This window comes from Pleurodeles waltl, chromosome 5 (assembly GCF_031143425.1).
Source record: "Pleurodeles waltl isolate 20211129_DDA chromosome 5, aPleWal1.hap1.20221129, whole genome shotgun sequence".
NCBI classification, from domain to species: domain Eukaryota; kingdom Metazoa; phylum Chordata; class Amphibia; order Caudata; family Salamandridae; genus Pleurodeles; species Pleurodeles waltl.
In genome coordinates, this window is record NC_090444.1 from 1,419,800,081 (window position 1) to 1,419,813,773 (window position 13,693).

General features: G+C 45.0%; 1 protein-coding gene across 7 annotated transcripts in view; it reads right to left on the reverse strand.

Moving 5' to 3' along the window:
* Positions 1-13,693, reverse strand: part of RIMS1 (regulating synaptic membrane exocytosis 1) — a 2,255,956-nt gene that overhangs the window by 935,867 nt on the left and 1,306,396 nt on the right. The window lies entirely within an intron of this gene.

Consider the following 13,693-nt stretch of genomic DNA (forward strand, 5'->3'; position numbering starts at 1 on the left):
GCAGCTACACATGACATTGAACATATATATATATATATATATATATATATGTATATATACACACACACACATATATGTGCACACACACACATATATATGTTAATTAATTACTTTTATATTAAGAATTTTATACTTAATACTATTTCTCCATTCATGGTGTTACTTATATATGTAATAATAATAATAATGTGTTTGAAGTGATGTACTTTCCCAACTCTTATATTACAATTACATTAAATGAGTATGAACAACAGCAACACTGTTTTGGTTACAGTAAGGGTTGGTAGTGAGATAAGATACTGCCACTAATAATAAGCTGTTAGGGGATCCCTGCCTTCACATGGAGTCTCGCTTGCCTCTATGACTGACAGCCGTGGGATGGCAGCTGCTAATTCACCAGGTCAGAGGCTGCAGCCCATGCCACAAACAGGTCAGACGTACTTCTAAGGGAGCCTCTTGCTCGCGGTTTCTCTCCAACAGGAATGTGTTGGAAGATGGAGAGAGACTGCCAATCAACAATCTACATGCCCCAAAACCCTCCAATGCTTCAGCTGATGCACACCCTTGCAATTGCTCAAGAGATACCAGATTGATACATCTCGATGAATGTGTGACTGGATCCCTTATTTCCTGATTGAGTGGACTGTTGCATGGGCTGTTTTATTGTCTGGATTGACAGAGTAGCATTCACAAGACAGTTATGTGAGTCTACTCGAGAGGGGCTTTGGCCCCGTCCACATGTTGGGAGCTACAAGTTCATGTTTTGTGTTGGCAGATGTTGTGTGCTTTCACAAAAAAAGTGGTTGCCCTCCAACAGCTGTGATAATTTTGTTTATTTATCCAGCTGTCCGAGCTGGAACTTTCAGGTGTACACACATGATACTATAATGCTGTAACAGTGTCTTAGACAACTAGATTATTTATGGTGTTTGTATTTCTCTGGTAGCAGCACAGATGTGAGGAGAACAGTCATTAACCTACATGGATTTTGAGGTCTGGCTTGACAGTGCAACCGTCACCTGACCTTTCAACCCACACCAATACTATTATTCTAGTGTTCTCTGCTTCCACACAAATAGACAATTTACTTGCAATGCTTCACATTACCAAATAACATTCCTTTAAGGCTAGACCTATTATGATTGCCAATGATTCTTTCTTCCATTTGCGATTTCCTGTGATTCCTAGTTGAAGAATCCTAATACTGCAGTACTCGTGTGCTGCTCCTGTTGTTTTTGGTTATCATTTTTCGCAAAATCTGATTACATGCATGCACACAAGAGACTGATTGGTTTGCGCCTCTTTGTTGAAATTTTAATTGATGAACTTTGCTTGAATTTATTCCCTGGATGTATCCTTAAGTGGTCGGCTGTTTCGTGAACCGGACCAGCCTCCTTGACTGGATTTCAGCTGCTTTCCTGACTAAGTAAGCAAACCTGGAGTAGGCTGGGAAGAGTTTATCTCCCGACTGTCAGTTATTATTTACCACTCAGTACTCTTTGCACCCATACAGATCAAGTCCTGATGCTAGCAAGGTACCTACTCACCACTCTGCTCCTTCCTACAGCCTGAATTCCTTAGTGCATGCCAGCCAGTCTTTGTTACCTGTGGGTCCTCCCTTGAACCTTGTGTGTCTCTAGTGCACTTACTCCTGAGTGCAGAGCACTTCTCTACTGATCACAGTAGGGTGACATTCTCCTCGATTAGCAACAAGGCCATTTCTTTGTCCATTCGTTTCTCCCTGGCTCCTATTGGTGGCCTTTTCTCATGGCACTGGCATTGCACTTTCTCTGTAAAGAAGACACCCAGGTGTCTTTTAGTATATAAGTGAGGAAAGTGTGAAAATACAACACCTCAAACTGAATCAATATTGGCTTAAGATCATTTGATGGGAGCATTGGAAAAACTGTTGGAAAATGGTTGTAGGTTCTCAGTTTATTTGTGAGGACCATAAATGACTGTTCTATGTTTTGGCTTTTTATTGCTTTTGCTATGTGACAGTATTTAATTTCTGCACATCTATACATATCTTGCATCATTCTGGGTATCTTATGGTTTGAGGTTAGTTGTTTAGTATGAGGTTTGAAGAACTATTTCCTCAGTTGTTGCCTTGTGAGCACATGGTCTTCTGAGCAGAGTGACTGGGAGCCCAGGTAGGACAGTCGCCTTATTACTTAAATTAGATAAGTTGTAGAAGTATGTGTTGTCATGCTATAGGCAGTTCCCCTACACATAACAATGCATGACACTTTTAAAAGGAATGCCACCTTGCATAGTGCCATTTGTAATTTGTTGAAGGATCACAACTTTGAGCACAGGTATTAATGGGCTTACTATAGTGTTCTGCCTGCTCTTCTTTGGCCAGGGCCTTGGCATAAGCAGATGTTTATTAGGACACTTGTTAGGAAGATAAGGCATCCGTGGTCCTTTGGGGAGGGAATGCTGCACAAATAAATAAGTGGGATAGCCTGAACATTCAAAACGTTCATGTTGCCATCCTGGGTAAATCGTGCTCAGTTTGTCACAGTTAAATGTTTTTCACAAGACAGAGTCGGACATTTAATGAACAGTGCATTTTGCAAATGCACAAAATGCTTACATGAGCAAACACAAATTGCTTAGGGTACGTAATTTGGCTTTGTCAACCTTCTGAATGATGCTTTGATGACTTCAACTGCTCTGATCCTTTGCAGTGAAGAAGAAACTAGTATTTTACGTTCCCTCTATATTTCCCAGGAAAGTTAACCCGTATGACAAATGTGGCTGGGTGTTTAGGCATCATTAGAAATCATTCAGAAAACACAACAGCAACGAAAAGGTAAGAAAGGGGCAGATGATATAATTACCCAGCCTAAGGTTCTCAGAAATTCTACTGACTATGCCATTAATTGTTTGTTTTTCTCACTGAGATACCCTTAGTGCAAAGGATAGCTTGAGAAATAGGCCCTGTGCTTACTGTCCCACAGAACCCAAGCTGTACCTCAATGATGAGGTCCAAAAAGACTGAAATTGTAGTGGAGTTGCTTGTTTTACTGTTCTCATAGCACAAGGCTTCGCAGCTCAGTCTGGACTGTACCAATTTGAGCAGCATCGAGACCAATATTCATATAGTCCCTGAATGACTATGCTGGCATAGTGAGAAAAAATGATGAGCTGTTATGCAACAAAGAGTAATTACCTTTTGCTGTAATGAATTTAAGCATCCCACCTATACGGTTTTTGTCTTAATGGTTACAAATGGTCACTGCTATTGTCCTTGTCTTACAAGCAGCTGTTAATGTGGATGTTGTCCTTGCTCGGGTGGCAGCTGATGTTGCTGATAGAGTTCCTGCTTTGGTGGCAGCTGTTGCAGTGTTTATTGTTTCTGCTGTGGTTACAACTGTGGTCAATGCTCTTGTCCCTGCCTCAATGGCATCTGTTGTTGGTTTTGTCCCTTTCATGATGACATCTGTGGTTCCTACTTTAGTTATTGCTGTTGTAACAGTTTTGGGCACTGCTGTAGTGACATCTGTTGTTGGTATTTATATTTTTACTATCATGGTGTTGGAAAATGGGTTATTGGTAAGGGCAGGTAGGTACCTACACCTAGCAACAAGCCACCAACCTCCACTTAGGTACAGTTAGGTCTCAGTAAATTAATCCCAGCTCAACCCTTGGTAGCTTGGCAACGAGCGTCAAGGCTTAACTTAGGAGACAGTGTGTAAAGCATTCAAATATCACAAAACAGTAGTTAAATAAAACACAGGAAACAGTTTAAAAATCCAAAACCAATTTATAAAAATAGTTTATATTTTTATCTTTAAAATGACACCAAAACGAATAAAATCGGATAAAGGGAACCGGAGATATGAATTTTTAAAGAATTATTATTTTTCTAGCGCTTAGAAACAAAAAGCACCAATCGGGTCATCTGGTTGCACCACGACCGGGGCAAAGTCAAACTTTCAGGCCGACCGCGATGGAGCCCTGCTCGGCTACAGGTCGCGGGAGGCCTCGGTTAAAAAGTTACCTTCTGACTTAGTCTTTATTTTGAAGATTTTCTTCAGCGGGACGAACCTGCCAGTCGAATCCGACCTCCTGGAGCACTTGTCCGGATACGCGATGCTGGATTCCTCGGTGGAGATTTTTACCTTCGGACTTAGTCGTTTTTTCGAGGTGAAAATCCTTCGACCGGGGTAAACCTGGATCTTGATCCGACGTCCGTGGAGCCCTTCTCGGATACGATGGCTGGGAGGTCCCGGTCAACTTTTTACCTTCGGACTTAGTCTCTTTTTCTGAGATTTTTCTTTACCGGGACGAACCACCAAGTCAGGCCGGGTCGCGGTTGAGGCAAGCCGGCTAGAATTTCCGCGGCGGGTCGGTCCCTCTCTGGAGCTTTTTTACAAAAATTCTCAAATCTTCTCCAAACTTCTGGGGCTTCACCCAGATGTACTTTTAAGGTTCTTTTGGGGTCCACAGCTCACCCCAAGGGTCCAGAAGTTCTGTGATGGTCCTTGGGGGGTGCGGACTTCAACTCCCAGAATGCACCTGGTGCAAACTCCTTTTTGGCCACTGGGCAGTGGTCAGCTGGTCGCTTTCTTCAGGAGTTGGTGCAGGGGACTCTGGTTAGCAATTTTTCACCTGTAGCAAACAGGGAGTCCCTCCTTGAACCAGTTGAAGCCAGGCAAAGTCCTTCTTGTGGTGAAGCCCAAGTGTGCAGCTGGTGCAGTCCTTCTGAGTGCAGGTTCCAGGTGCAGGCCAGGGGTCCAGCAGGGCAGTCCTTCTTCTCCTTTAGTTCTTTTCTTCTTGAAATCTGGCAGGGATCTGAGGTGTGGGGGCAGGTCTGCCAGTTTTATCCTTGCTCCTGGGTGAAAAGCAGGGGGGTCCTGGTTCTCCAATCAGGTACAGGGTCGTCCCCCTGTGATGACTACTTCCTGGGAAGTGTGGCAAAAATCCATCCCAAAAGGCAACATTCTCCAAAAATCCAACATGGCTGAATCTGATTTTTGGAGGTTACATCTGGCTGAGCCCACCCACTGGTGTGGCTAAAAATCATAAACACACCCCTCTCCTGCCCTCTCCTAATCTAATCAAGGGGGTACCTAGTTGTCTGGGTTGCAGGATGTGGGGGTGTTGCTGGTTGCTCCAAATGTCCTTCTCTGCCTTTGAAGACCAGTTTGGCAGCCCTCCCCCTTCCTGCCTCACCATCTGCTGAGGGGAGATTCTCTCCCCCAAGCACATTCCTTTGTATGAAGCCAGGCCACTTCACACCTCATCAAGGCAGCTTTGACTAAGCTGCTGCAGGCTGGCCAATCAGAGCACAGCAGCAAAAACAATGCAGGGCTGAAATTGGCAACTTTTTAGGTAAAGTCTAAAACTCTTTACCTGAACAAGTTATATTAAATCCAACAACTGGAAGTTGTGGGATTTACTACAACAATTAATTTGATACCAAATTCTTGGTATGCAACATTTAAGGAGACTTTAAAATTTAAAATAAAGTCTCCCCATTCTAGCCTATGAAGGCCATTTACTTCAATGAGGGAAAAACAAATTTGGCTGTTTTTACCTCACCAGGGTTTATAAATCTATTTTTAAAAAGGCCCTGCTTATAGTTACATGGCACCCAGCCATAGGGGCACATAGGGCACACCTTAGGGGTGACTTATTTGTAAAAATAAGGTAGTTAAAGACTTTGGAACTACTTTTAATTCCAAAGTCGAATTTGCATATAACTTTAATTTAAAAGCAGCCACAAGGCAGGCCTGCCTTTAAAATGACACTGGGCACCTCAGCAGTGCACCTATGGGTGCACTACCTATGCTGTGGTCCCTAAACCTACATGCCCTACCATATACTAGGGACTTATAGGTAGGTTAACTTAGCCAATTATAATTAGCCTAATTTGCATATCCATTTTACACAGAGCACAGGCCCTGGGACTGGTTAGCAGTACCCAGGGCACCATCAGAGTCAGGAAAACACCAGCATAAAGTGGAAAATGGGGGCAAAAAGTTAGGGGGCCTCTGCAATCAGCCCTGTTTTCTCACACATGGCCAATGGGATTGTTGCTGTTGTCTATACCACTGTTGTCACTGTGGTTGTTCCTGTGGTCCACGCTGTTATGGTACTGTGTTTCACTGTTGTACTTCTTGATGCTGTCGTTGATGCTATGGTCCCTGTTCTGGTTACACCAGTTGTTGCTGTTGATGCTCTGGGTGTTGTGAGTTTATTCTCCAGTAGTCGTCTATTCCAAAAAGGCGAGCCACATTTTAGCTGACACTTCTCCGGAAAATGAAAATAAGGGCAAGATAAGGTGAAGGATTGGAAGCAGGATTGTCAGTAGGGGCATAGTATCCAGAGTTTGATGAGAACATAGAAGTGTGGCCACCAAATATGATTGTTCTGTGACAAAATAGATATGACAAAATGTATTTTGCTACTGTGACATCACCTAGATTAAAATAAAAAGCGCCTTCAGAGTACCCTAAACTTGGAGTAACTAACGTTTTGTGGTCATTCAGAGATAGCTCTATATGTTGTGAAAACACTGCTCTTCATTGCATTTTCCAGACAATCCTTTTTATTGGATTTGGCACCAATTTTCCTCTACATCTAAAGACCACTAATCAAAGTATATGGATATTTCTTTACAAATTCATGCTGCAACTATATTTTCTAGCTGTCCCAGAAAGAAATTACATAAAGAACAAGGTACTTTCCTTTGTTAATGCTTTATCTGGTAGAGACTATTTCTAGCTGCAGATTCCTAACCTTTAACTTTCCCAGGCATCAGACTGGATCTGGAAGATTTCTGCGTGAGCAGTACCCCTGCAGGCCATTGGGTGGCTTTGTTCGGTTATGCTTAGCGTTGTTAACGTCATTGGAGCTGGATGTGACATCGTGGTAACCTACAGCCACCCAGTGGTATGGACATAAGTCACTTTTCACGACGTTCCACACCAGGAGAGGAGAGCCATGACGTAAACTGCCGAATGTGTGTCCAAACTGCGGCACTGAAAATGAACAACCTTGACCCTGGAAATCTGTCTGCAGAGCAGGAGGCATAGGTGGGTGTAAGGAATCTGCAGCTAGATATGGTCTTTACCAGATGATGTGTTACCGAAGGAAAGTAACTTGTTCATCCGATAAAGATTTCTAGATGTAGATTCCTTACCTTTACCTACATACCCAAGCCATGCCATCCTGTGAGGTGGGCTGCAGACAAATATTCAATACGGAGAAGTCCTGTAGGACTGAACGGGCAACATGAGTAGTGATGCCCATGTTGCTGCCTAACAGATGTCAAGTACTAGGACTCCACTTGGTCACAGCTTCTCCCCTGGTAGAATGGGCCTGTAAGCCATCAGGAGGTTGTTAGCCACAGCATAGCAGATCTTGATGCAGCACAAGACCCAGCACGAAATGTTTTTTTTCAGTATTTCCCAACCAGTTTTAGCTCCTACATAGCCCATGAAGTGCAGGTTGTCCACCTGGAACTCTTCTGTGTGGTCAAGGTAGAACAACAACGTTCTTTTTGGGTCAAGACGGTGGAATCGCTCCTCTTTTTTAGAGGGATGTGGAGAAGCATAACAGGTGAGTAGGGTGACAGAATGTCCCAAATGAAATGGGGGCACTACTTTGTCTGGGAACACAGAGAGATAAGGAGGCTTGAATGATAAAGCCTGCAGCTTACTCACCCTTCAGGCAGATGTTATTGCCACTAAAAAGCTATCTTCATGGTAAGCAGCCAGATGGGACAATTGTGTAGCGGTTTGAAGGAAGCACACATTAGGTATGTGAGAACTAATGTTATAAATGGGGTCTCTAGTTGGCAGTGGTTTGCACCCAGTCCAACTAGGGACCCTCACTCTAGTCAGGGTAAATGAGTCACACAGCTAAGATAACCCCTGCTCACCCACATGGTATCTTGGCTCAAGCATCTAGGTTTATCTCAGAGCCAATGTGTAAAGTATTTGTACACAAAGTAACACAATGAAAACACTACAAAAGGACTCCACACTGGTTTGTGAAAATAGCCAATATTTAGCTGAGTAAAAGAAGACCAAAATGACAAAAATCCAACATCTACAAGTCAAGATGTCACTTTTGAAAAGTTTAAATTAGTCTTGGTCCATGGGAATCAATGACTGTATCTCTTTAGCACGTGGGGTGTGAGACGATGGGAGCCACTGGGGGAACGAGGGGGGCTGGAAAAGCAAAGTAGGTTCCATACTGCACTTGGGAGGTGATGCATCGATTATTTTCTTGCAGGAGAGGCGATGCAGCAGTTCCTTACTGGCAGGGGAGGTGATGTTTGATTCTTTCCCCGCAGAAAAGGCGATTCATCAATTCCCGGGCACGCAGCCTTGGCTCTTTACTGCAGTGCAGGATAGATGAAAAATTGACACAAAAGGATGATGCATTGGAAATCCAAATGTGCTGTGTTGATGGAGCTGTGGTGAAACAGGCGCTGCGTTGATTCTGAAGCCGCAAGACAAGTGATGCGTTGATTCTCCAGCCATGGGACAGGCACTGCATCAATTCTTCAGCTGTGGGACAGGCGATGCGTTGATTCTTCAGCTGTGGCACGTTGGTGCAAAGTCACAAGCTTACACTTCCAAGGGCCCAGGGACTGGAGTTGGCACCACTTAGCAAGTCAGGACTCCTAGAAGAGGAGCCCAAGCACTGGCTGATGAAGTCTTTGATATCCCTGAGACTTCTTGACAGGAGGTAAGCTCAGTCTAAGCTCTTGAAGAACCTTTGGAAGCAGGATGTAGAAAGCCAAGTCCAATCCTTTCACTACCAGGACAGAAGCAGCAAGAAGCAAGCCAGCACAACAAAGCAGCAGGCCGAGTGGCAGTCCCTCCTACAGCATCCAGTTTTTATTCCTGGCAGAATTTCCTCAGTCTAGAAGGGTTTTAACTATGTGGTGTCAGTGGTCCAGTACGTATACACATTTCTGTCTTTGAAGTAGGCAAACTTCAAAGGGAAGTCTTTGTATTCCATAGGACCCTGCCTTCCCCTGCCCTGGCCCCAGACACACTCCAGCCCTATTCACTAGCAAGTGTCAGCTCCTCCGACCACTCTAGCTCAGGAAGATCCATCACCCTGGTGATGGGCCATCAGGATATGCAGGGGACACCGCAGTTCCCTTTGTGCGACTGTCTAGAGTGAATGCACAAACAACCCAACTGTCATACTGACCCAGACCTGTATTCAGCAGACAGGCAGAGGCACAGAACGGTTAAACAAGAAAATGCCCACTTTCTAAAAGTGGCATTTTCAAACTTACAGTTCAAAAACCAACTTCAGCAAAATATGTTAAACGGTGAGTTCAGAGATCCCAAGTTCCATATCTCTATCTGCTGCCAATGGGAACTTACACTTGAAAGTTTACAAGACAATTCCCATGTTAGCCTATGGGAGAGATAGGTCTTACAATAGTGAAAAACGAAGTTAGTAGTATTTCACTGTCAGGATATGTAAAGCACAACAGTGCACCCTGCCCATGGAGCTGTCTTGGGCCTACCTTAGGGATGACTTACAGGCAACAAAATGGAAGGTTTGGGCCTGGCAAGTGAGAGCAATTGCCAAGTTGATATGGCAGTTTAAAACTGCATATACAGATACTGCAGCGGCAGGCCTGAGTGGTCCAGTGGTGCAGGCTGACTAGTAGCATTTGAATTACATGCCTGGGGAACACCTGGTGCACTATGCTAGGGACTTATTAGTACATCAAATACGCCAATCATGGAGAAACTAATCACCAATACAATTTAGACAGACATCATATGGACTTTAGCACTGGTTAGCAGTGGTAAAGTGCGCTGAGTCATAAAGCCAACAAAAAAAGGTCAGAAAAAATAGGAGGAAGTTTGGGTATAACCCTACATAGAGGAACAGGTTCAACAACTAAATTAAGATCCCGCTGAGGCATGATAAAGGGCATAGGGGGAAACATATGTACAATCCCTTTAAGAAACCTATGTACAATAGGGGACTTAAATAAAGAGGGTTGGTCAGGAAGCAGCAGAAAGGCAGACAAAGCAGAAAAAAAGCCCTTAAGTGTGCCCAGAGAAGAGCCCTGCTGGGCAAGGGGAAGGATAAAGAGAAAAATATCAAAGGGAGAGGCATAAAAAGGACCAGAAGATGTTCCTGTACAATATTTTACACATTTGCAACATCAGCAGGCATACACCGACTTGGTGGAGGGACCCTTGGCTGCCAGAAAAATGTTACAGACTTCAGGCGGAAGGTCCAACACTATCAACTGTTGCTGCTTAATCTACACACAAGGAGACGAACGGTTGTCAGGTTCGGGTGCAGGACCCTCCCCTGCTGCTGTGACAGACAATCTCCTGAAGGGGCAGCCTCACTGGACGATTGATGCTCATTTTCAGAAACTTGGAATGCCAGACTCTCTGTGCCCAGTCCTGAGCCACAAGAATGACTTGGGCCCGGTCTTTCCTGACCTTCTTGAGAACTCTGGGCAGAAGTGGTATGAGTGGAAAGGCATACAGGAGGCCTGAACTCCACTCAAGATGAAAAGCATCTCTGAGTGATTGCCGCCTTGAAAACTCCAATGGCAATACTGCTGACATTGTGTTTTCTCTTCGGAGACGAACAGATCCAACCAAGGCTCTCCCCACTGCTGAAAGAGTCCTTGCACCACCGCCGAATGGAGATGCCATTCGTGATCTGCTAGGCCTCAACAGCTGACTTTGCCCACCCTGGCATTCAGAGAACTTGCCAGGTGTTGAACCACCAGGCTGATGCACACTGCTGTTCCAGCCATGTCCAGAGACACTGGGCCTCTTAACAAAGGGTCCTCGACCTCACCCTGCCCTGTTTGTTGCAGTGCCATATGGCGGTGATGTTGTATGTGAACAACTGCACTATCTGCCCCCTGATAGAAATGCTTTAATGCTAATCGGACCACTCAGAGCGAAGTCGAAGACTGTTTTGACTTCTTTTACTTCTTGTGGCTCTTCCCCAAGTGTCCCAAGGACCTCGAGTGAGAGGAAGAGGACATAGGGCTCTTGAAGTGGTCCCACAACCTTCTTCTCAATTGGGACAGAGACCTTCTAGTAGTCGCGTTAAATGGAGTCGACCGCTGGCCGCAAGCAGCTTTAGAGACCGCTCCCTCAAAGCTTTTGATGCCATTGCCCAGCAGTCCAAGCACAACCTTGAGTTGTGATTGTGCTTGAGATACCATAAGCACATCAAGTGTGGGTCAGTTACCAACATGGCGTGTTGACAGGCGCCCTGCGGCTTAAACTCTACATTCATTGATGAAATTCTTACCACTTTGCAAAAAATATTTTAAAAATGTTGAAAAATGCCTTTCAGAAAGAGACAGAGGGGGTCATTCCGACCCCGGCAGCGGGGTCGGCGGGAGCACCGCCAACAGGCTGGCGGTGCCCCGCAGGGCATTCCGACCGCGGCGGTTTGGCCGCGGTCAGAACAGGAAAACCGGCGGTCTCCCGCCGGTTTTCCGCTGCCCTCAGGAATCCTCCTCGGCGGATTCCGACACCCCATACCGCCATCCTGTTCCTGGCGGTTCGCCCACCAGGAACAGGATGGCGGTATGGGGTGTCGTGGGGCCCCTGCAGTGCCCATGCCAATGGCATGGGCACTGCAGGGGCCCCCATAAGAGGGCCCCACAATGAATTTCAGTGTCTGCTAAGCAGACACTGAAATTCGCGACGGGTGCAACTGCACCCGTCGCACCTTCCCACTCCGCCGGCTCCATTCGGAGCCGGTTCCTCGTGGGAAGGGGTTTCCCGCTGGGCTGGCGGGCGGCCTTCTGGCGGTCGCCCGCCAGCCCAGCGGGAAACACAGAATCACCGCGGCGGTCTTCAGACCGCGGAGCGGTGTTCTGTCGGGGGAACTCTGGCGGGCGGCATCCGCCGCCCGCCAGAGTTAGAATGACCCCCACAGTGTCAACACCAGGGCAGTGCGCGCTCTATTGGCAACTAAAATGCAAGAACCCAGCACTCTCAAAACAACGTAATTTATGCATTGTGCTGATATGTTGTTGTTTAACCTTTTGCATTGCAGAGTTCAATCCTGAAGACTTATGTTTAATGTGCTTACAAATGCTGTTCATTTGCAATGTATTGCTGCAGGCTTTCAGAGTGTGTTAGGGTGTGGTCCCTTTCCAGGGCTTTCTAGAGACTTTCCCTGCAACATGCCTGGGTGTGGTTATGGGCTGGGCCAAGACTCTATAAAAAGGAGCCAGCCCAGCTCCAAGTGCTCACTATTGAGAGGTCTCAGTGCAGAGCAGCAGCTACTTCCTGAGCTCCTGTCCCGGTGGTCTCTTTGATCTTCCAGACATCTGGCTTTCATTCTTCATTTGGAGATCCTTGTTCTGGGCGGTAAGACGGTGGTTGGGCTGGCCTCCCGACGCCGTTATCGAGAACGCTCATGTTCTTGGGCCTAATTCTTTTATGATTTGACAGAGTACTTTGCGCGTGTGAAATATGCGCTTGAGTGTTTGTGACATTTGCAGGGTGACTTGCGAATCGCCAATACGAGCGATTCGTTTCATGATAATTTAATCTTGTTATTCATTGCACGCTACCATTTCTTGACAGTTGCATGGTGGCTTAAGAATCGGCAAGATGCGCAATTCGTTTTATGGTGTTTTAACTTTGTTGTTCATTGCGCGCTACCATTTCTTGACATTTACATGGTGGCTTAAGAATCGGCAAAAGACGCGCGATTCGTTTAATTGTACTTTGATCTTGTTATTCATTGTGAGATGTTATTTCTTGGCATTTACATCGTGGTTTACAAATCGGCAAGACGCGCAATTCGTTTAATGATGATTTGACTTTGATATTCATTGCGCACTACCATTTATTGGCTTTTTACATGGTGACACTCGAATCGGCAAGACGCACGATTCTCTCCTCGAGTTTAATTCATGTTGTTTATTGTATGCCACTATTCTAAGATATTTATCATGTAATATTCGAGTTGACAAGTTATGTGATTTGTTTTTCCTGAATATATATTGTGTTATTCATGGTGCACAATCCTTTTATGGTGTTTACTATTTATATATATATATATATATATATATATATATTCACAATATGCGCAATTTGTGTTGAAACATTTTAAGAGTACACAGAAGATCAGATTGTCTAGATGCACTATTGTATGGTGCTAGTATGCATTCTCAAAAAAGGATTTATATGACTGGTTTAAAATTTAGTCAGAATGTTTTTCTGATTCTCATGTAAAGGAAAGTACTTGAATAAGAAAGTTTTCATTTAATCCATCTTGATTCCCTTACAGGTATCCGGCCATCTTGAAACTTAGTCATTTTAAACTTAATTCTTAGATTGTTCATGTTTTCAGAATGACTCATAGTCTAGTATTGATTTCAGGAGATATAATTTTCATATTGTGTGTTCTAACCTTTTTCTTACTACAGGTCTCCTTCCCAGCTGTTTCCCTTCCTAATCCCCTCTTCCCCTCTTGAACTCTCTTAGCCTCTGTGATTTATCTATCAGAGTCTTGGAGCTGTTCAGTGGTGGACGTGTTGGGAACGTACGCAGACCCCGAGGATCTGGTGACTCTGACACAGAGGGGTAGCTCTTCTCTGAATCAACGCAAACTGCAGCAGAAAGAAAAGAACTGACAACCGCCCGCCAGAGTGGAGCCTATATAGGTGACTGCAGTGCCACATCTGGTGCCACAT